The sequence below is a fragment of the Adiantum capillus-veneris genome, chromosome 28 (genome assembly GCF_014529385.1).
Source record: "Adiantum capillus-veneris isolate H3 chromosome 28, ASM1452938v2, whole genome shotgun sequence".
NCBI classification, from domain to species: Eukaryota; Viridiplantae; Streptophyta; class Polypodiopsida; order Polypodiales; family Pteridaceae; genus Adiantum; species Adiantum capillus-veneris.
Window position 1 is genome coordinate 130,348,255 of NC_140958.1, and position 23,533 is coordinate 130,371,787.

At 40.9% G+C, this 23,533-nt stretch overlaps 1 pseudogene across 1 annotated transcript; it reads left to right on the forward strand.

Annotated features, from left to right (window-relative positions):
- The first annotated feature begins 4,255 nt into the window (after positions 1-4,255).
- LOC147421315 (uncharacterized) lies at positions 4,256-6,202 on the forward strand (annotated as a pseudogene). Its single transcript, XR_015186983.1, has 5 exons — positions 4,256-4,323; positions 4,516-4,808; positions 4,900-5,058; positions 5,309-5,544; positions 5,672-6,202. The product of XR_015186983.1 is annotated as an uncharacterized LOC147421315 (transcript).
- The last annotated feature ends 17,331 nt before the right edge of the window (positions 6,203-23,533 follow it).

Below are 23,533 nucleotides of genomic sequence, written 5' to 3' on the forward strand. Positions count from 1 at the left end.
AGGACATAGGCCATTCTCACACAACAAGTGGCCTGCACATTTTCTTATCTTGACTATCCCTTTGAATCTTGAAACTCGTGATGTTACATCTTCACTCCACACATGTCCACTGAACTTTGTTTCCATACCTTTACTTTTTGGTCCATCCAAAGAAGGTGGAAACTCAAACAAAATATTTCCATCATATCTTCGTGGTAGCTCAGTAGCCTGTTGATTTGAAGATACTGACTTAATTGCAATGTTGAGGACATTTTGTGAAGGAAACAACTTAATAAGGTCAACAATGCTGTGAGGAGAACCTGTGGATAGTGGTTGAGATCCTGATATAAAAAAACTATTTCCAAAAATAATGTCTAAATGGTATTCTCTACCATTAGGACGAGTAGTGCTTTGAACCCCATATTGTAGCTCAGTACTATCACTCTCGTCTGCCTATTGATGAGTTCAACTGTGTTTTCTAGCAAATTGAAGTATGAAGATAGGTATGAAAGAGAGAGAATAGCAGCACCATTAGTACATTCTATGTTTAGCATTAAACCCTTGGAATCTTCTATAGTGGCCATAAGACATTCATCCGCCATTCTATAGTTGGTAATGCAACCAGTCGAGAACAAGGGTTAAATACAAAGATGAATACAACATGCTTTAAGGTTTAGTGAATTTAAATTTAATAAGTTAATTTATTATTAAAGAAAAATGGTTTTAAATTTATTAAGTTAAAAAGTTAATTATTAACGTTGAGTGGCTTTAAAGTTAATAAAATAAATAATTATTAAAATTCAAAGGCTTTAATGAGTTGGATATGGTTCAACATCCAACATGATTCTTAGAATTATGATATGGAGACACATTTTAAGATATACACTTATCTCCAGATATACACTTATATCCAGTGGATAAGGAACACACGTGTTCCTTCTTCAATCTCTCTCTCTCTCTCTCTCTCTCTCTCTCTCTCATCCACCCTCAGCACAACACACAACACACACACACACACACACACACACACACACACACACACACACACACACACACACACACACACACACACACACACACACACACACACACACACACACACACACACACACACACACACACACACACACACACAAGTGCCGAGGGAGAGAGATTGAAGAGCCCCTCAATGGGAGATTGAAGAGGCTAAAGAGGTTAACTCAAAAGACTCCTTGCTATTTCGCCAACGAAATTAATGAGGTATGACAGTCTCCTTCTAGCTTTGTGTTTCTTGCTCTCAGGTGCACTAGCCTATTTTGCTAGCGAAATTATGGTGGGTTGCCAATCGAACCAGCATTTGACACCGTCATTAGCCTGTTGTCGGAGTGGTACGTCTGCTTACAACGCCATGGACGTGCTCCTCTTCAGCTCCTCCCTCATGTTGCTTTATCATGGATGCTCTTCAAACCGAGAATAGCTCTGGTCTTCCAATCCCACCTCTTTGAACATGGCTATGATATGTAGCATGGAGGGGCGCTGCGAGGGGACATCATCCAAGCTATTGTTGCTTGCCCCGGTACCACGCAACATGAGGTCAAGCACCTCCAAGCTATTGTTGCTTGCCACATGAAGCTACACCCATCCTAGTCATTGATAATGTATAGGCAGAGAAGGTAGAGGGTCAGAGACTTTAGGAAGTGATAAGTAAGAGAGATGGAATTTAGGGAGAAACCTGTTAACTTAATCATGCTATTCAAGTAAGAAAGGGTACATGACTCTTTGTAGCTTCAATGTGATAAGGGCTTTAAACTCTTTAATAGGGTTCATGCACTGCATGTTCATTAACTCCAGTCAAAAGAAAGGGTTGATGGGAATGCATGTGATACAGAAACCCATTGGGAGCAAATGGATTGAATTTTTCATGGTGATTAGAGCCAGAAATTGCATTGTGGAAAGCGTTGGGGATTGCATGTCTATTGTGTGCTTGTCTTGGGGTGAAAGTGGCCTGATGGAGCCATGGTTGTGCAGGTGCTAAGGTGTCCACACAACCTTATTTCGCCAGTGAAATAGGTCTGGTGCCTAGTTACATGCAACACACATAATATTCTAGTGTTGTGAATCCGCTAGTTGCCTATTGCTGTGAATCCGCTAACTGCTTAGTTGGCTTTCAAAATTCTGACCCATTACGTTTTCTTAATTTTGCCCAACGGAATTGCATAATCTCAGCATACTAGGGAGCAACCCTGCCGTATGTGGTGGTTTGTGGGGCAATCAGGTGCTAGAACAAGACAGTGAGATGAGTGCTATCTCCTACCCGCTATCATGGCAGTTGTCGGTTCTAGCAATGTATCTCTAGTAGGTAGCCACCAAGCTGATGCTGGTCTCTCAATTCCATGTGTTGTCTCATGTTGTAATTTATTTAATCATCAAGGTTTCAATCTTGTATTTTTTGCATTTAAATCTAAGGCAAGTGTTGTGTTCTGAAGCTCGTCGTAGATAATACTTCAATTTGATCAAAGTATTCATTTTTGCCTGATTTTGTATTTTGGTCATTAGAATGACCCATGCAGGTGGCCACAAAAAGGCAAAACTGGTTGGAAGTTCAAGTTCTCAGCCCAAGTCTAAGAAGGCTACAAAATGTGCGACAAGCATAAGTTCAGAGAAAGAGCCTCAACCTCTGGAGGCGGCTCCTATGGAACTCGAGGGAGAGACACAAATCCCAGAAGATGTGGAGCATGCTGAGAATGAGAACCAGGTTGTGGATGATGACATTGAGCAAGCAATGGATAATCATGTGCCAGCTATCATTGACAAGCCATTGGGATCTGACATTTTTAAAGGTGTTACAATACATAGGGGTAAGGCAGTTCCTGAAGTACCCTTATGTCGTTGTTTAATAAACACCAGGGTTCGGGGGTTGAGACCAGATCTCTCAGATTTGAAAAGATCTTTCATCCACGAAGGATTTGTTCCCATCAAAGGTCTTTTTATTCTATCTCTACATCTTCCTGATGGCACAACTAAACTAGTGGATGCCAATATCCAATCCACATGGGACAAGCATTGGGTTGTTGTCAATGAGGAGTTTGAGAGAGAGATTGTGGAAGACCCAATCTGGTCGAGTTTGTCTGGAAAGATATTTTACGTTTGGGAAGGTAACCATAGAGATGCATCTTGGATGGAAGTTATTAAGGAGGTCTGGTCAAGAGATAAAGAAAGACATGTTAGAATTAGAGCAGAGTTCATTGATCCAGATCCAAAACATGAAGTCAAACTCTTGGCCGCTCTTCAGAGATTTAATCTGTAAGTTCTACTTTGCTTTTATTAAGTAACATATCAAATCTTTTAATCTCTTTCATAATTGTGACAGAATGAATGAGAATGTCATTGCTCACAAGTTTAAGGGACTATCTACAATACACAAGCACTCTTTGCTCTTGTGATGTGGATGATTTTATGGAGGATTTTACACCCGTTGAGAAAATGGCTATTGAAAAAGCACGTGTGAAAGAGGCTTCGGGAGGTCGTAAAGTTTGGTATTCTCTTACACAATCCTTGCTCGCTCGGATGGTTTTCTTGGTGAGTGTATATACCACATCATTTGTTATGTATATAAAGTCAAAACATTTTATCATGTTATGATGTATTAGCTTTTTAACTCTTAGGCAAGCTACAAAAGGAACGTGGAGAAGGATGAGAAGAAGATCCCAAGTAATCTACCCAAAGAAGAACGGGATCACAAGTTCATGGTCATAAGAAAGGCTGTGACCAAAACATTTGTGCGAAAGATTCATAGAGTGAGTTTTTAAAGCAAGTGCTTTTCGGTGCTTCTGTGTATGACATTTGTAGTACACTTGTATTAATTGAAGTTAATCACTTACTCGAAGATGTTGTGTATCATCAATCCAAGCTTGGGAAAGCCTTGGTTTGATGTGCTTTGGGGATTGCCAATGATTGATGCCTCTAGGAAGATCACATTGGATAAATTATACCAAGTTTCAATTGTAGCATGCTCTCATGAGAAGAAGATTTCTATGCTTTCTTTGCTTGGTGTTGATGATAATTTGAAAAGCTCTTATGGTATGCTTGGAGGTGACCATGAGTTCATTATATGGTGTGCAAAAGAGGTATGGATGGAGCAGCTTTTGACTGAAGCCTCAAGAATGCTTTCACAAGTGGTGGAGAAAAATATTGGAGGGGAGCTCTTGACTTTGCCAGAGCATCCGACATTGAGCGAGTACTTCAATGATATTCTGTTCGGTATAGAGATACCCTTTTTGAGACTCTTTCAAAGGAAATGACCGTGGCTAGTCCAGCAATAAAGCAAGTTGATCTACCAAATGCAGCTCAAAGAGTTGTTTACAGGTATCTAAAATTGATATCTTTTTTAACGTTAGTTGATACTTTGAGAGGCCTTGCCTAATCTCAATTTTTTTAATATATTGTGAAGATTTCTCCTATCAGTAGCAAGAAGATATACACTCTCCCTCATATTTGTAAAGCATGGCCAATGCTTTCACCTCCATCGTTTTGCATGTATACTTCTACTATTTTCAGAGAGGATAAGAAGTCCTTAGGTGCATTTCTTCTTAGTGATTGGGAGAGAAAGCATTGTCCATGGTGGGTTGATATGAAGAAAGGATGTTGTATTGAGGAGGAAAATGAAGAATATGTAAGGCATCAAAAAGGAGAGTGTAGATCTGACTCAGGGTCAATTGGAAATATGAATGAAGATACATTGAGACAGGTGCAAGAACAACAAAGAACTATTTTAGAAGCCAAGAAACTTCAACTAGAAAAGTTTCCTGCAAAGACAGGACGACCAAAGGTTATTGTTGCTGACACACGAGGTATAGAGACTCACCTTGCATGCATATTTTGTGTTGTACATTGCATAATAGTTTATAATTTGGTCATGTATTGTTTTGTAAATAAATGTAGGGAAAGAAAGTGTTGATGTCAATATTACACATGCTGAGAAGAGAAAGAAGAGCAACACCACCGACATGATATACTTGCCAATTCAATCCTTCTCTCGACTCTCTCATCGTGCATCTAAGGAGAGTGTGGCAGTTCTAAAATCTGACTACATCATCTTAGGTAAGGACATTCTTGCGGGGAAGCTAGGTAGGGATTTTGAAAAGATACGGTCATTTTTTCTAAAGGCTGGTGGTGAGAGAAGGCAACGACACAAGAAGACTTGCGCTTGGAGTGTTGATTTATGTGTTGTTGACTTACCAACTGGATCTATGGTTCCGTGTAATGTTTTTCTTGTTAGGGAGCACTAAATCACGAAGTTGATTGATATTAGTATGCATTCTTGATATGCTTCTTGTATATCTGATTGTAGGGTATGAAGCTATGCCTTCTTGGAATGATATCTCTGATGATCATGTACTCCACTCGTTGGGCATTGCGGCAGCTTGTATGGATGACGGTGGATGGACACTTGTTATGTGCTCCACATCCTCTCTCCCCATTGTTGGGTGTATGTTCTCAAAAGTGCGGATGGAGGTTCATCTTCGATGGTTGACTGAGACTACAGAGCCATATGCTTACACTGGAAAGAGTGATTTTGTGGTGAAGGTGAGCTTCAACAAAAATTTCATAATGTACCTCTTTATAGCGAATATAGATTTTTATACATGTTCCATTGACATTTAATATATTATACATTAAATGATATTTATGTCTTTTTTTTAAAATTTGGCAGGAGAATGCATTTCATGTGCTTCTTTTAAAAAGACCTGGCTGCACACCATTGCTTCATTTTGAAGGAGGTAATGCAATAGGAAAAGAGCTCCAGCAAATTTTGGACTCTTATATCCTTAAACATTTTCTTCCATCATCACAACGCTCTAAATAAGCAGGCAATATTGGAAGTTGGCGAGGAGGAATTGAGAAAAGTCTAGTTTTCATGCTCATGTTTGTAGAGTTTCTAACTACCTCAAATAGCACTGTCTTGGAGCTTGGAGCAGGGACGGGACCAGTCTTAAGAGCATGTCTACATACAGGAAGGTGGTGTCTTGGAATGGAGAATGATCATTCCATTATTGAGAATCATCTTCGACCATTGATAGCTTCTTACTTTGTGGATGTGGGAGCCTCCTCCTCATATGTACCAATGGAGGATGATGATATTGAGCTCTTTGACTTTCAAGTGCCCACAAATTGGTAAGTTCTAACTAAAAACATCATCGTAGTCTCCTTAAAAATTCCTTACATGGTTGATGTCTTTGCCTTTTTATGTTGCAGATATGGCAAGATTCATGTGCCAAAGAGATGACCATTTTGATCGACCATTGGTGGAAAAGCAAAGGACACGATCGATTTATGTTGATGACCTTGCTTTGCATAGTGATGATACTACAAGTAGCGAAGCTTTACAGAGCTCAATTTTTTGTATTGCTAGGATTTTGGTGTTGGACATTATGGTTTGATTTGACATGATATTTTCTATTTTGCATTATGGTTTGCGACAAATTTGGACATATTGCCTTTTATTGAATCTATGGTTGTGTTTTTGTATTGGACATTGTAGGTGCATTTGAAATTTATCTTTTTATTTCACATAATAGCAAGCTTCACTTATAATTATGTATCTTCACTTGCTCATGATAGCTTTGATTGGAATATGGCATAGCTTTGAAAAATCGCATGAATTTCATATTATTGACAAGCATCATTTGGATATATTTTCATCATCGTTTTTGTTATAATTAGTGCATTTTGATATGTTAGCATTTTGATCTCTCTCTCTCTCTCTCTCTCTCTCTCTCTCTCTGCGTCTCTATTGAGATCACCCATAGCTGCCACTCATCACAACAGAGGGTATTGCTAGGGCCAATTTAGATGGAGGTCATGTAGCTTATAGGGTGGGTGGGCTATATTAAAAGTGATTTTGGGTGGTACGTAGGGCACCAGGGTACATGCATGTTACAAGGCAGAAAGACCAAGTATCTAGGTCGCCTCAAAGGCAATGTTGGGAGGTATGCAAGGCAAGGTCGGCGCACAAAGTCAGCGCACAAATTAGAGGCTGCCTTGGCAAAGGGTTTGGTGTTTTAGGTCAGTGAGCGGGCGGCAAGCTAGGCCTCGACCAATAGACTCGACATATGTTAGCATCGTCATAATTATGATAATTAGTGTATTTGGACAAGTTAACTTTGAAAAAATCACATGGAATTTCATGTTATTGACAAGCATCATTGTAAACGCGATAATGTTCATTGCTAAAGTAATTCTTTTAAGATGATTTCAAAAAAATAAATAATAGAAGTTAAAAAATCACAAATTTATATTATAAAAGTCTTCTTGTGTTATCTTCACATTTTACATAAAATATCCAATTATACAATAATGTATTTACATAGTATTGTAACCAATTTTCCTAACATATATATTTCTAATAGAAATATGTAACTAGACAATATGATTACTTCGAAGCTCATTATTTCTAGCTTGGATGTTTTAGCTTGTTGAACTAACATACCCCTCTCTGGCTATGGCGTGAGCCCATAGGGCGCTACTGGTGATGCCTAGCACGGCGCCGCTGCTGTCGAAGCGGCGGGTTTCGGATGAGATGGGCATCGGCGCTGTGCATTGGTGGAGTGCTAGCGGACGGCTTTGTGCAGTATGATGATGTGGAGGCTTGCTAGGGGCCCGTGACCATGCCTAAGTGGCCCAAAATCGTTTGAAGCTAAAGGGGTACCCCCCCCCCCAATAGCGAGGTCGCTATTGCTCACAAAGGCAGGTTCCCACGGTCAAGGACAAAAGAGAGAGAGAGAGAGAGAGAGAGAGAGAGAGAGAGAGAGAGAGAGAGAGAGAGAGAGAGAGAGAGAGAGAGAGAGAGAGAGAGAGAGAGAGAGAGAGAGAGAGTCACAAAGCCGACCAAGGGGGGGCAATCCCGCCACATGCAATGTAGTGAGAGAGAGAGAGAAGGCGAGTCCAAGAAGGCTTAAAGGGGCAGTCCTGTGCCACAAAGGCTAGTGGATCAAGAGGGAGAGAGTGGGTGTTCAAAGACATGTCAAAAGATAGAGCAAGGAACAAGGGTGGCCGAGTTGGCGGACAAAGCAATGTGTGCACCATGCAAAGAGTTACAAAAAGTGGACTATGACAAGTGCAAGCAATGAAAAGCTAGTTCCAAAAGGAGCTCAAAGAGAAGTGCATGGGCAAGTGAGCTCCATTTTTTTTCTTTGTTTTTGGCGGACTTAGACCTCTATAAAAGGGGTATTTTTGCACTAAACAAGTGTTCAGTTGGTTCTTTTGGTAAGGGGTCAATTTTCAAGCATTCTAGGGAGAGCTTTTGGGGGAACCCGCTGGAGCAATAGGGAGTTGTTCTGCTTGAGGGCAACTAGATAATCTAGAGCACAAGGAAGTAGGATGGTGGGACAGCTTTGGGGAGAATTCTAAGGTGATGGTTGCAATTTGAAATGCATACCAAGCGGGCGTATGCATCTGGATTGTAAAAGAGCAGTTAGAAATCTTACAGTGTATCTGCTGTACCGCATCTCTTGAGTTTGGAAGCTTTGTTTCTTCATTGTATCAATAAATATTTTTCTTATTTGTAGTCTACTCTCCTAAAATCTCTTGAATCTTTAGTATTATGTGTATTAAACTATTAATTACATCTATCTGCGCTCTATTATCCTAATTTTAATGCCTGGTAAGCTCTTGTCTACAGCCAGAGGCCTGGTGCTTTCCCAGTCAACCACGCACTCCGACAATTTGGTGAACCCGACGTGAAACTGACGGAGCTAGCCATGTCGTCAGGCCAAGATAAAAAATGGGATGCAACAATAAATGCAGAAATTTGTTGCGCTTATACATCAACAACATCTACACCATCAACAGATGATGACTCAAATCTCAGTGCGAAACGGAAGCTCGGATTCATGAAGCTAGGCAAACAGTGACAGACAAAGTGGGGTGGTTTGAATGCCGTGATGCTACCAAATTCTATAGTTGTATGAACATGCTATGGAAGACAAGGGAGCAGATGAACAAGCTGCAATGGAGAATTTTGTGTTGGTAGTTGGCCTGAACTGCGAACATGGGTTGAGGACCCTCGGACTACGCATGGGGAAACCTGGGCCGAGTTCAAACAAGCTCTCAAGGACGAATACTTTCTTGAAGATAAGGAGAGTCTTATAAAGGAAAGCTTTCTGAAGTGGGTGCAACACCGCAATAAGGGGCTTTCTGCACCTGAGCTACTATGGGAATTTGAGAAAAGATTTGGTCAATTACCTGCTACTGAACGTACTACTTTGAATTTTAGAAAGGTAGAATTGTTTGTGCAAGCTGCAGACTTAAAACTGCAAAAGAGCTTAGTGGATCTCCTTGAGTATCCAACAGGGGAATTAGGGCTGAAATCAGATTGAAAAGAAGTGATTGAAGCTGTCAATATGGTGGTGAAGTGACAGAAAAGGCTGGACAAGTTAGTCGGGATGACTACCGACGTGGAAGACAAAGTGGAAGAGATCCCTGTGCAGTTAAAGGAGAAGACCTCAAAGCTAGAGGAGTTTTTCATGGACAAGCTTGTGAAGGGAATCCAGGAGTTAAATATGAATTTGAAGGTAGTAAAGCTGGAAGAAAAAGGTTCAGCATCTCGATCAAAACAAGGCAGTCTGCAGAGGGGATGTGGTAATCAAAATTGCATGTGGTGCGACAGTCTTGATCATATCAAGAGTGAGTGTGATGAATTTGCAGAAGCCAAGCGTAAAGATGTGGTTTTCTGGAAGGATGCACTAATACATCTTTGAGAAACAGGTTTTCACTTAAAGACCAAATATGCGAAAGGAGGTATGAAGAAGAGTATGGAAGAAATGCTCCAAAAACATCATGCAAGTGTAGCTGAGGCATTGACTTATGGAGTGCAAATTGAAAGCAACTTACTGGAAAAACCTATTGAAATTTCCCACAAAAAGGAAAATTTTTGGCCATATGCTATGATAACGGCAAGAAAGGGGAAGGTCGGATATCAACAACTATGTCAAGTGGGAAACTGCATTAGAAAGACTATTGGGTGGGAGGATCCTGTCAACTCCCTTTCCGTATACGCTGAGGCGGTCCGGGGCGGGCAACAAGAAGAGTGGCCTCTAGACACCCTTCAAGGCTCCCGTGCTGCTCAATGGGGCTGGGGCACAACACAACACAAACCAAAACAACAAACCCACCGCCAAATCCCAACTACACAAGGGGCACCACCTAGTTTAAGAGCGAACTAGGACGCAAAAGAGGAGAATTGTTAGAGCAACCCACAAACAAGCAAGGAATTTACACTAACCCTAACACCAATGGAATACTCTCACACACTAAAACACGAGAGAGAGAGAGATAGAGAGAGAGAGAGATAGTGCTCGGGCTGCTTTGAAACGTATCGGCAATGATCAAGCAAACACAACTATATATTTAAGAAAGAGAGAGAAAGGGGGAGGGGGTGCTTGTTGCATTAATACTTTCTTACAAATCTATCATGACAAATCAAAGTGAGATTAGTACTTGTTCAACATAGCTTGCGTAAATTTCATCACAACACATCACAAGAAAAGCCACCCCAATCACTGTCTTAAGGCCAGGGGAGTCCTCTCCACCCTGTCGCCCTCTTATAGTATGTGGGATTTATGGCTAGATTGATGACAACACCAGAGACAAGCTATCAAGAACTTAACAAAAAAACACCAAGACACTTACGCATCATTGTTGTCCATTACTTCACGTTGGAAGGGAGACAAAGTATCCAAGCTTAGTCCAAATCCACCCTCCTTGATTCAGCGAATGTTGGGCTTACACTAGTAGGAGAAATGATAGATTTCCTACTCTCAATTGAATGATCACTCTCTCTCTTACAATGGCATAGATTTCCCTTGCTAATCCCCTATTACAACACATGCACATGCATAAGACAATGAGCTTCCACTTAAGAGCTCCTTCTAGAGAGGTTGAGCTTGGCTTCTCAAGCTATAGCATAGTGCTCTTGCTTATGGCTCCCCCCCTCCTTATGCTAGCTACACCCTCCTTTTATAGAAATTTTGAAGGCTAGGGTTACTCCTCTAACCATGGTTGGGTTAGATTTTCAGCAATTTATCTAATTTCTTTTGCTTGGAATTATCAAGAAGTTGGTGGGGAAAGAGAGAGGAGAGAAATAGAGGTGATAGGACTTTTCATAGTGGGTTAGTGTTAGTAGAGTTAGTATTAATTTACAAATGGAATTGAATATTTACAATGGGAGTATCCATGTAGGATACAAATAAGGAAGAAAAACTCTTAAGAGGTAAGAAAAGGTGGATTTCTTACAAGGTTGATGCTCCAAGTGTCTTGAGTAGGGCCAATTTTGACACTTGTTGACGGTCCACTAGCTTTGACGGTACATTTTTTCTCCACTCTTGACCTTCCTTGAGAGACAAGGTAATTGAAGCTGAGTAATCAACCACCATGATGCTATCTTTTAAGAGAAGAGGCTGAATTTTGGGGTTTTTTGATAGATATGGGTAATTTGGAGGAGGAAAAATGAGACTAGGTGGTCAATTTTGGAATGGAATTGTGTGTGGGAGGTATGAGTTCACCATGGTTTCTCTTATTCTTCAAGGTTGAGGAGAAGGTGAGTAGTGTGCAGAGAGGAGTGGTGAGAGAGATGGGGATGATGAGTGGAGAAGTGTGTGTGAAAGAGGAAAATGATAAAGTGGAAGAGAGAGTGTGGCTGCATAGCATGGGAAAACTGGGGTCCACTAAAAAAATCATAGCTCACAGTTGGTAGCTCCAAAAATCATGAAAAAATTTGGGGTGATTATTCAGAGCGTGGGCTACATTTTCTCTTTTGACCACCGCTCCAAATTTGGAGTGGAGATAGTTGCCAAAATTCTCACCAAAAAGCCTGTTTTTTATGCCTGCAAAAGTCTTTTAGTGGTCCCCTCCTTTGTTGAATTTGTACAATGCATCCAAGAGTGAGCCCCTCCTTTGTCATATTATAATACAAAGCATTCAAGTTGCCCTTGACCCATGCATGGAGGAGGATTATTGGTGAAATAAGAAATATATACATGGTGGGACTAGTGTATGGACTATTCATGGACTTTAGCTCAATGAGCACATGGTGTTAGAATAATGAGAAAAAATAATAATAAAAATATGGAGGAGTTATGGATATGGAAAGATATTGGAATCATATGATATGGTCCCTCCTTGAATTATTTTGGGTGAAAGAGGAAAAGGTATGCAAGTAAATAATATAATAAAAGTAACCAATGAGTAGAAATCAATTTTTTTGTTTTCACGAGGGTGAGGGTGAAAATGTGGGAGTGATTTGTATAAAGGAAAAATATGAGGTTAGAGTATGTACATATTGGCAAAAAAAAAATATAATTATGGTGTAAGAGGATGAAAGAAGGTGTACATAGGTTTAATAAAACACACCTAAGTAGAAATATTTAAATAAAATACCAAAAGAATTATTAAAAATCCCTATATTTAGGCCATATATACAATGAAATATTTACACACAAAGAGGCCATAATATACTTTTATTTTATTTTATTTTTATTCTTTTTGGCTCACCTAGCCCAGTGACTAGCTAGCTGAGGGTTTTTAAGAAGATATGGGAAAAGTCCCGTGACTCACGCACGCCTATGTACAGTGAAATGGTAGGGATAGCCACAGTGTTTGGGTGATTTTGGTAGGGTGAGGTAACTCACTGTGGCAATTACAAAGAGCCGAAAAAACGGCTATCATTAGCCCTCCCCCTGGATGATGGTATATTCATGTACCATCATAGAGCATCTTTTCCAAAGAGAGTGCTTCAGAGTCCTTGACGAGATCTTCATTGTTTGGCCCCTCAGAATTTTGGCTGGAGTTACACTCATGCTTCATGTAACAATACTTACATAAGACAGCGGCCTTTGGACAGATCTTTGGTAGATCCTTTGGTAGAAGGCGACTCAAATAGGGCTTTAAGCGATACCCGTTTACTTTCCTGGAGTGCTCTTTACCATTCAAGTCCATAAGCTGATAGTAACTTGAATTGAAATCCTTCTTGACTATGTATGGCCCTTGCCATCTTGTTTCAAACTTGGCATCAAAACGATTGTCAAGTCGATTGTCATACCTTAGCACAAGCTCTCCTTCCTTGATGCCTTTGTCCTTCAGTTTCTTGTCGTGCGTTTCTTTCGCTTGTGTGGCTTTCCTCTTGTAGCACTCATATGCTGCTTCTCTTTTCCACTCAAGCTCCACTAACGTAAGAAGTCGATCCATCCATACCTCTTGATCATCTTGTGCTCCTTTTCCATGAAGTCGCATTGTTGGAATGTTGAGCTCAATAGGATGCAAAGCCTCTTGACCATAGACCAAGTGAAATGGTGTGAACTCCGTGGCTTCCCTATATGTGGTTCGATATGCCCACAAGGCACCATCCAAGAAGTCATCCCATAATTTTGTCTTGTTTTGCACCATCTTTCTAATGATTCCTGCAATGACACCATTAGCCTTCTCCACCAAACCATTTGACTGTGGGTAGTATGGTGTGCTATGACGATGTAGAATGTGAAGCTCTTCACAAACTTCTGTGAGCAATCCTTTTCTAAACCCTGGACCATTATCAGAAACAATCTCCAAAGGTGTGCCAAATCTACAACAAATGTGAGTGTAGACGAATTTGCTCACTGTCTTCTCATTTACCTTTGCCACACTTTGTGCTTCCACCCACCTAGTCATATAGTCTACAGCCACTAGAATGTAGAGTTTACCATTTTTTGTCCTAGGCAGAGGACCCATAGCATCAATGCCCCACTTTTCAAAGGGTCCATTTGCAAGCACTATTTGCCTCGGGCCATGCACCAACCTTCTATTTCCATTTATCTGACAAGTGTGACAGCTTTTACACCAATGTTGAACATCCACATGCAAACTTGGCCAAACATACCCCGAAAGCAAAATCTTCTTCACAGTTAATTCTTGGGCAAAATGACCACCACATGCCTCTTCATGCAAACCTTTTAGAATGGCTGGAATTTCCTTGATAGTTGGTACTCGTCTGCACACTTGATCCTTCCCTCTTTGATAGAGGGAGCCTTCTAGGAAGAGATATACGCTTGCCTTCTTCATGAGTCTCCTCTTCTGAGCTTTTGTGAAGTCTGGTGGAAACTCACCCTCCAAAATGTAGCCAATGATGGGAGCCAATGACTCCAATCCCTGGTACCTCGGTTGCTTCACAGCAGCCGCCACCATGATGACCTGCACTTCTTTCTTTACACATGCAACGGCTTGTTGTGCAAGTAAATCAGCATCTTCATTCTGTTTCCTAGGAATATGATATAGTTGCACTTCTTCAAATTGATTAAACAATCTACGAATGGCATGAACTTTTGTCCGTAAGCTCTCATTCTTGCATGCCCAAATGCCTAAAATCTGTTTAACAATGAGAAGTGCATCTCCCTTTACCATGAGGCGTTGTATCCCTTGGCCAATGCACATCTTCAAACCATGAAGTAGAGTGTCATATTCTGCTTCATTGTTGCTAGCTGAACTTGGTAGATTGAACTTCTCTTTCATGACCACCTCTCCACTTGGGTTGAGCAACACTAGCCCTCCCCCTGCTTTTCCTGTGGCTCGACGAAAAGCTCCATCAAAGAACAAAGTAAAAGCATTAGGAATACTTTTTGGTGGTGGCAATGGTAGGGTCTTTACTTCAGGCACCTTAATCTCCTTTTCGTGCACCCTATAAGTGAGAATCCCTGCCAATTGTGCACGCACACTATCTTCTACCTTGAAAGAGTATTGAAACTCTTGCAACTCCATAATCCACTTTGAGATCCTAGTACTAAGATTCATTTGAGATGACACCCAAGGGAACAAATTTTCTGCAGGGAGAATTACAAAAGGTTTTGGTAGCAGGTAGGATCTAAACTTTCTCACCGCAAACATGAGAGAAAGAATCATGAGTTCTGCTTCTGTGTAGTCTCTCTCCAAAGCATTCATGACCCTACTAGCAAAGTAGATGGGTCGCATCCTTGTACTGTGGGGATCTTGTTGTAGCAACACAGCACCAATTGTTTCTTTCCCAGCACTAGAGCTAACAAAGAATGTGTACTCCCAACAAGGAGGCATGAGTGTTGGTAGCTCTGACAAAATGACTTTAATGTTACAAAAGTACTCTTCAAGCTCATCAGACCATGCAAATTCTACTTGTTGTGTCAACTTTTGCAAAGGGTGAAGTAACTCCGAGGCTAAGTGAATGAAGCGTGACATATACTTCACCTTTTGAATGAATGAGATGACCTCCTTAAGACTCTTTGGTGATGGTAGCTCAATAAGAGCCTTTGCCTTCGAAGGATCCACTTCAATGCCTTTGTAAGAAACTTTATGACCAAGCAAGATTACTTCATCCTCACCTATATGGCACTTGTCGGGGTTGAGTTGAGCTCCCATGTCGTAGAGCTTCTTTAAACCTTCTTCTACCCTTTGTAGATGCAATGATTTTGAGCTATAAATACAGAAATCATCAATGAACACCCTAATTGACTTTCCAAAGAATGCTTGAAACACGATATTCATGAACCGTTGGAATGTTGCAGGAGCATTTGTCAGACCAAATGGCATGACTCTAAAAGCATAACAACCCCAAGGAGTGATAAAGGTTGTTTTCAATTGATCCTCCAGTGCAATCCCTATTTGAAAGTAACCTGAGTAACCATCGCACACAGTGTACTTCTCATGACCAGCTACCTCATTTAGTATCTCATCCTGGAATGGGAGGGGAAAGTGATCTCTCTTTGTTGCCTCATTGAGGGGACGGTAATCCACACACACCCTCCACTTGCCGTTCTTCTTAGGAGTGACAACAACAGGAGAGACCCACTTGAATTCTCCACTGGATAAATGAACCCTGCTGCTAGAAGCTTTCTTACCTCCTTGAGTAAAGCCTGCTCCTGATGACTCCTAGCCTTCGTAGCTTTTGAGCCTTAGGTGTGGCCTCTGGCTTCAACTCAATTTTGTGTTGAACAGCATCTACTCCACGCACATCGGTGTAGTCTTTAGCAAAAAGCCTAGGAAACTTCCTTAGCACACATTTGAACTCCTCTCTTTCATCCTTTGTAAGTGTTGTTGATAGCATACCTTCCAGCATCCCTTCATCTTGATCACCTTCGTTCTCTTGAGGACCTACCTCCTCCAAGCCTTGACAAGAGGTCTCTTGGTTGCTTGGCTTAAACCTTACCCCCATGACTTCGATGGAAGACTCCTCTTCAGTAATGCTGCCGCTACTTTCTTCTTCTGAAGTGCTATCGGTCCAACCTTCTTCCGTCTCACTTTGAGATGATTCTTCATGGAGCTCCTCTTGGCGTTGCTCCTTCATGTCAAAGACAACCTTCTTGTGATTGTCATTCCTGCAAATTAGCTTTCCACTCTCCCAATCCTGCAAAGCTCGCATTTTCATTAGCCATGGTCTTCCTAGGATAAATGGGTAACCATTTCCCTTGGTAGACATGACATAGAAATCCACTGCCTTCTTAATGCCAAAGGCCTCCACAAAAACATTTTTACAAATGCCTACGCAACTAGCCTTGCTATTGTTTGCCATCTTGACCCTAATTTCAGGTGTCTCATGGATGTGCATGCCTAGTTTTTGCATGAGTCCCTCTGTCATGATGCAAATTTGTGCACCCCCATCCACTAGACCTTTCCTAACCAATCTCCCTTTGATGTAACAGTCTAGCACCGGTGTAATGTCCTCATTCATTTCAGCTTGTGCAATTTTTACAACAGGCACACTCTCTTTTACCTTTCTCCTAGTGCTAACTGCCCTTGTTAAATCCCTCCTAACTTGTGGACATAATGCAAGAAATTGAGGCCATGAAATATCAGGACCCTTACCTCTCATGTCTTCCAACAAGTTGTACGGAGCCATACCATGTCCAAGAGGGAAGTCTTGGAGGTTGATACGACGTCGAGTCCTCTTGGTTTCCTTGGTTTCCTTTGCCTTCTTGCCTTGTCCATGGTCACTCTGTGATGTGACTCCTTCTTTCTCTTTACCTTTTCCTCGGCCACGCTTAATTCCATTGGCTTCCATGTCAACCTCATTTGAATTTGTCACCTCTACCACATGCACATTTGGATCTGGCAAAGGTGGAACTCCTTCTACCCCTTGTGGAGGTGGTCTTGGTCCATTTGGCCTTTGTAGAAGCCTTGGTTGTTGACCAGTTCCTTCACTTGCATTCATCACTGGGTAATTCAGGTTAGGCCTCCCTGGCTCCCCACGGGGCCAAGGACAATTATACATCCCATGTCCAGACTCTCCGCAATTCCAACATTGCAAGACTCTCCTAGGTCGTGGATCTCGCTCTTCAGACTTCTTTGCTTGTCCCTTTGGACCTACAGCTTGTGCAAGGTGAATTGACAGGCTGCTTAAAGATTCGTTTAACTTCTCAATTACTTCCGCCGTTACCTCAGGAAGCTCCCTCGATGTTGATGCTTGTGACTTACCTTTGGGTCTAAGACCTTCTATTGGAACCTCTCCCCTTAAGCACTTGAGTTTCCTATACTTCTCAGCAGCCCTAGTTTCAGCTGCATCAAAAGTAGCAGGTGCACCCGCCTCAACTTTTACCTTAAGGTCAGGAAAGAGTCCGGCTATGAACCTCTCCTTCTTTAAAAATTCTGCACCATCACCAGGGTTAGCAACATTTCGTATCCATAGAGCCCAAAGACGTAGAAACTCTTGCTTGTACAAGTAGTAGTCATCTAAGTCTTTTTGCTTATGAGAAACAATGTCTTGCCATAGTTTTTGAGTGTTTTGGGGATCAAAGAAGTATCTCTTAAAACGATTCAAAACTTCTGTGTAATTCCCCTTAACTTCCTCAGGCAAAGAGTCAAACCAAGTACTAGCATCTTTCCTAAGGACCACCTCAAACATTTCTACACGTTCTTGATCGGTTACTATCCTATTGATACGGACATCTTGAAATTTGCTAAAAATAATTCTGCATCCTCTCCAGGCTCTCCAAAGAAAAGAGGATATCCAGACATTTGGCGTTGGCTCTCCATTATTATGAAAGATTACAACACGAGTTACAATAAGGGATACAATAGAGATCTAGAACCACTCGCCTGCAAATGAAGAAGTGAGAAAATACCACTCTAGGTTTTCTTCTTCAGCTATCCAAGCTTCAATAAGGTCTCGATTTGTTTGATCAAAACAAAAGGGTAGACTATTGATGAGCTCTAAGAAGGGTTGAAATTCTTCAAAGCTAAGGCGATAAACAGAAATCTCTAGAACTTCATTTTCTGGATCCAAAAGAGCAACCACGTCCCAAGTGATAAATTGCACTTGCTCTACAATTCCCAATGCACAAGCGGTTTGTATAAAAACTAGATCTTCATGCTCGTCGAAGGCCGTGAGAAAGTAGCAATTGACTAGGAGCTCCTTTCCTTCGAGTTCCACACAGTCGGAGTGAGGCAACCTTCTCACAATTTCATAAAGAACATCCTCATCAAGTCCGATCAAGTTTGCAAGATTTAAAGACTCCACTTGTGCTACAAAATTCCTGGACAAAAACTCCTTAGGATTATGGTTAAATCATTCAAAAGCATAAAGAGATTTACAATGTCTCTATGAACAAAGTGTCATAGAAAGTAGAGAAGGATGAGAATTTATAAAAATTTGCAATCTTCTCTATGCTCTCTTTATTAAGACAAGCTCTGAATAGCTCCCTATCTCCTTTGTTGAAAGCGAAAGGAAGACTATTAATAAGACGCAAATGAGGGAAAAATTCACCAAATGTGAGTCTATGAAGCATGAACTCTGGCCGCAAGTTTCCTGAAGAGTCTTCCTCAATGGTGAAATGCACTCGCCAAACGCCAAATTTCACTCTATTTACCAATCTTAGGGCACACACTAGTTGGATGAATGCGCGGTCTTCCTTAGTGCCCAACAACAAGAGGAAAATGGAATCCACGCGTAGGACCTTCCGTCTTAACTTCACCACCCTCTTGTTATGAGGGAGACGCCTTACTACTTGCTCTTGCAACTCAATTGGTAATAGAGCTAGATCTCTAAGGATTGAACTTTCACTGCACACACATTCCCAGTTAGAATAAATGATCGTTTTTTTGTTTCTTGTAACAACTTGGACAAAGAAAAAACAAACATACACACTACTTTGCCGGGCTGCACTTCATTTTAAAATAAAATGAACACATGTACATCAAAGGAAGTGTGGTAGTTGATGAGAGGTAGAATGACAGGGTTTGGTGATGCAAGAATTTCTCCTGCTCTTTGGGCACCAAACATGAACACCATTCGTTGTTGAAAATGGATCTTTCTACTAATTGCAACGTTTATTCTAATGTGTGGAGTAAAATGAAAGGGAAAAACCTCTATTCCTGGGCCATTATCCATGGCCTATGCATATCCTAATGCTTAAAACAAAACAAAAATATAGACGTCCAAACTAAGGTCGTACCTAATGAGAGGCAAAATAAAAGGATTTACTGAAGCGTTTATCTCGGCCAACCTAAGAGGACCTAAAATTCTACGAATGACACGTTGAAATTGCAACTTAGTACTAACAATTATGTGTACCTTTTGCCGTGCAGTGGGAATGAAGGGATCATACAAAGCTTCGTGATTCATGAAAACTACTTGACTATGCTAAAGGTTGATTCTACACAAAAATACACAAGCCGCTCCTCAGTGGGGGCACCAATTTGAGGCGGTCCGGGGCGGGCAACAAGAAGAGTGGCCTCTAGACACCCTTCAAGGCTCCCGTGCTGCTCAATGGGGCTGGGGCACAACACAACACAAACCAAAACAACAAACCCACCGCCAAATCCCAACTACACAAGGGGCACCACCTAGTTTAAGAGCGAACTAGGACGCAAAAGAGGAGAATCGTTAGAGCAACCCACAAACAAGCAAGGAATTTACACTAACCCTAACACCAATGGAATACTCTCACACACTAAAACACGAGAGAGAGAGAGATAGAGAGAGAGAGATAGTTCTCGGGCTGCTTTGAAACGTATCGGCAATGATCAAGCAAACACAACTATATATTTAAGAAAGAGAGAGAAAGGGGGAGGGGGTGCTTGTTGCATTAATACCTTCTTACAAATCTATCATGACAAATCAAAGTGAGATTAGTACTTGTTCAACATAGCTTGCGTAAATTTCACCACAACACATCACAAGAAAAGCCACCCCAATCACTGTCTTAAGGCCAGCGGAGTCCTCTCCACCCTGTCGCCCTCTTACAGTATGTGGGATTTATGGCTAGATTGATGACAACACCAGAAACAAGCTATCAAGAACTTAACAAAAAAACACCAAGACACTTACGCATCATTGTTGTCCATTACTTCACGTTGGAAGGGAGACAAAGTATCCAAGCTTAGTCCAAATCCACCCTCCTTGATTCAGCGAATGTTGGGCTTACACTAGTAGGAGAAATGATAGATTTCCTACTCTCAATTGAATGATCACTCTCTCTCTTACAATGGCATAGATTTCCCTTGCTAATCCCCTATTACAACACATGCACATGCATAAGACAATGAGCTTCCACTCAAGAGCTCCTTCTAGAGAGGTTGAGCTTGGCTTCTCAAGCTATAGCATAGTGCTCTTGCTTATGGCTCCCCCCCTCCTTATGCTAGCTACACCCTCCTTTTATAGCAATTTTGAAGGCTAGGGTTACTCCTCTACTAACCATGGTTGGGTTAGATTTTCAGCAATTTATCTAATTTCTTTTGCTTGGAATTATCAAGAAGTTGGTGGGGAAAGAGAGAGGAGAGAAATGGAGGTGATAGGACTTTTCATAGTGGGTTAGTGTTAGTAGAGTTAGTATTAATTTACAAATGGAATTGAATATTTACAATGGGAGTATCCATGTAGGATACAAATAAGGAAGAAAAACTCTTAAGAGGTAAGAAAAGGTGGATTTCTTACAAGGTTGATGCTCCAAGTGTCTTGAGTAGGGCCAATTTTGACGCTTGTTGACGGTCCACTAGCTTTGACGGTACATTTTTTCTCCACTCTTGACCTTCCTTGAGAGACAAGGTAATTGAAGCTGAGTAATCAACCACCATGATGCTGTCTTTTAAGAGAAGAGGCTGAATTTTGGGTTTTTTGATAGATATGGGTAATTTGGAGGAGGAAAAATGAGACTAGGTGGTCAATTTTGGAATGGAATTGTGTGTGGGAGGTATGAGTTCACCATGGTTTCTCTTATTCTTCAAGGTTGAGGAGAAGGTGAGTAGTGTGCAGAGAGGAGTGGTGAGAGAGATGGGGATGATGAGTGGAGAAGTGTGTGTGAAAGAGGAAAATGATAAAGTGGAAGAGAGAGTGTGGCTGCATAGCATGGGAAAACTGGGGTCCACTAAAAAAATCATAGCTCACAGTTGGTAGCTCCAAAAATCATGAAAAAATTTGGGGTGATTATTCAGAGCGTGGGCTACATTTTCTCTTTTGACCACCGCTCCAAATTTGGAGTGGAGATAGGTTCCAAAATTCTCACCAAAAAGCCTGTTTTTTATGCCTGCAAAAGTCTTTTAGTGGTCCCCTCCTTTGTTGAATTTGTACAATGCATCCAAGAGTGAGCCCCTCCTTTGTCATATTATAATACAAAGCATTCAAGTTGCCCTTGACCCATGCATGGAGGAGGATTATTGGTGAAATAAGAAATATATACATGGTGGGACTAGTGTATGGACTATTCATGGACTTTAGCTCAATGAGCACATGGTGTTAGAATAATGAGTAAAAATAATAATAAAAATATGGAGGAGTTATGGATATGGAAAGATATTGGAATCATATGATATGGTCCCTCCTTGAATTATTTTGGGTGAAAGAGGAAACGGTATGCAAGTAAATAATATAATAAAAGTAACCAATGAGTAGAAATCAATTTTTTGTTTTCACGAGGGTGAGGGTGAAAATGTGGGAGTGATTTGTATAAAGGAAAAATATGAGGTTAGAGTATGTACATATTGGCAAAAAAAAAATATAATTATGGTGTAAGAGGATGAAAGAAGGTGTACATAGGTTTAATAAAACACACACCTAAGTAGAAATATTTAAATAAAATACCAAAATAATTATTAAAAATCCCTATATTTAGGCCATATATACAATGAAATATTTACACACAAAGAGGCCATAATATACTTTTATTTTTTTATTTTTTTTATTTTTTTTGGCTCACCTAGCCCAGTGACTAGCTAGCTGAGGGTTTTTAAGAAGATATGGGAAAAGTCCCGTGACTCACGCACGCCTATGTACAGTGAAATGGTAGGGATAGCCACAGTGTTTGGGTGATTTTGGTAGGGTGAGGTAACTCACTGTGGCAATTACAAAGAGCCGAAAAAACGGCTATCAACGCATATATAGCAAAGTCTCAAAACAATGAGGATTTTGTCGAAGAAACGCGAAAAGGGGAAGAGGAGTTGGCAGGAACTTCGAAGATGGTGACTAGGTCAACAATAAAAAAGGATAAGGAATGTAGCTCAGGTGTGGCTCCTACCCCACCTGATGTTTTGATGGATGAAACCGAGAAGGAGAAGAAAGCAGGGAAATCTTGAGGCTCATCATATAAAATAAGGTTTGACATTGAACAGGCGACTGATGTTAAGAGGGTACTTGAGGAGCAGATTCTAAACAGTCGGATGGAGTTTACCCTAGGAGAGATCCTAGATAGTGCAAAGTGGTAATTTCATGATAGCATTATTGATCTTATGAAGAGGAAGTGTCAAATACACTATGAGCATTTATGAACAAATTGAAGCCATATTGAGAAGTGTTAATGAAGAAGAATTTGGAAATGATGAATGGGGAAGCATAGTCGCCAACAACGAGTTTCCAACGCGGATAAAGCATATCAAATTTCATGAGGAGTACTGTGAAGAGGTACCTCGAAGCCATTTTACACGGAATAATTGGGCCAGAGCTACTACTGAAACTTTGCTGAAGATAGGTGATTCGGACGAGCCAGTTGTTGCATTGGTAGACCATGGTTCAAAAGTAAACCTTATGTCAAAGAGCTTATATTCAAAAGGGAAGTGGCCCGTTGATGTCGAACATGGGTGGCATATCCAAGCTGCTAATGCACAATCAGGTGATTTGTATGGTGCATTTCCTAATGTTAAAGTAGCTTTAGGAGATGTAAGTGATGAACATAATTTCTTTGTGCAAGAGCACTCAACTTATCCAATTATATTGGGACAACCTTATATAACTGCGGTGCAAATGGAAACAAAGGTTCTGGATGATGGATCTGCATATGCTAGCATCCAAAGTCGTAATAGAAAGAAAGAGGTAGAATTTCTAACGGTTTGTGTAGACCATGCCAGGAATAGGGACACCTTAAGGGATCATCCATTGCCGAAATTGACAAAGGAGTTTAAAGAGAACAGGGGATTCCCAGATTTTTTCCAAGTTCCATTGTAAAGTGAGACTATGATGGTGCTTTGAAGGAGAAGTTCTAGCTAATAGCAGGTGTTTTTGGAGAGGCTTTTTCTTCAGTATTTTTGGGTTTATCTTCAGAAGGATCAGTATCTTACAGGAAATTTAACGACTTATCCAAATGGGAGAAGAAACATG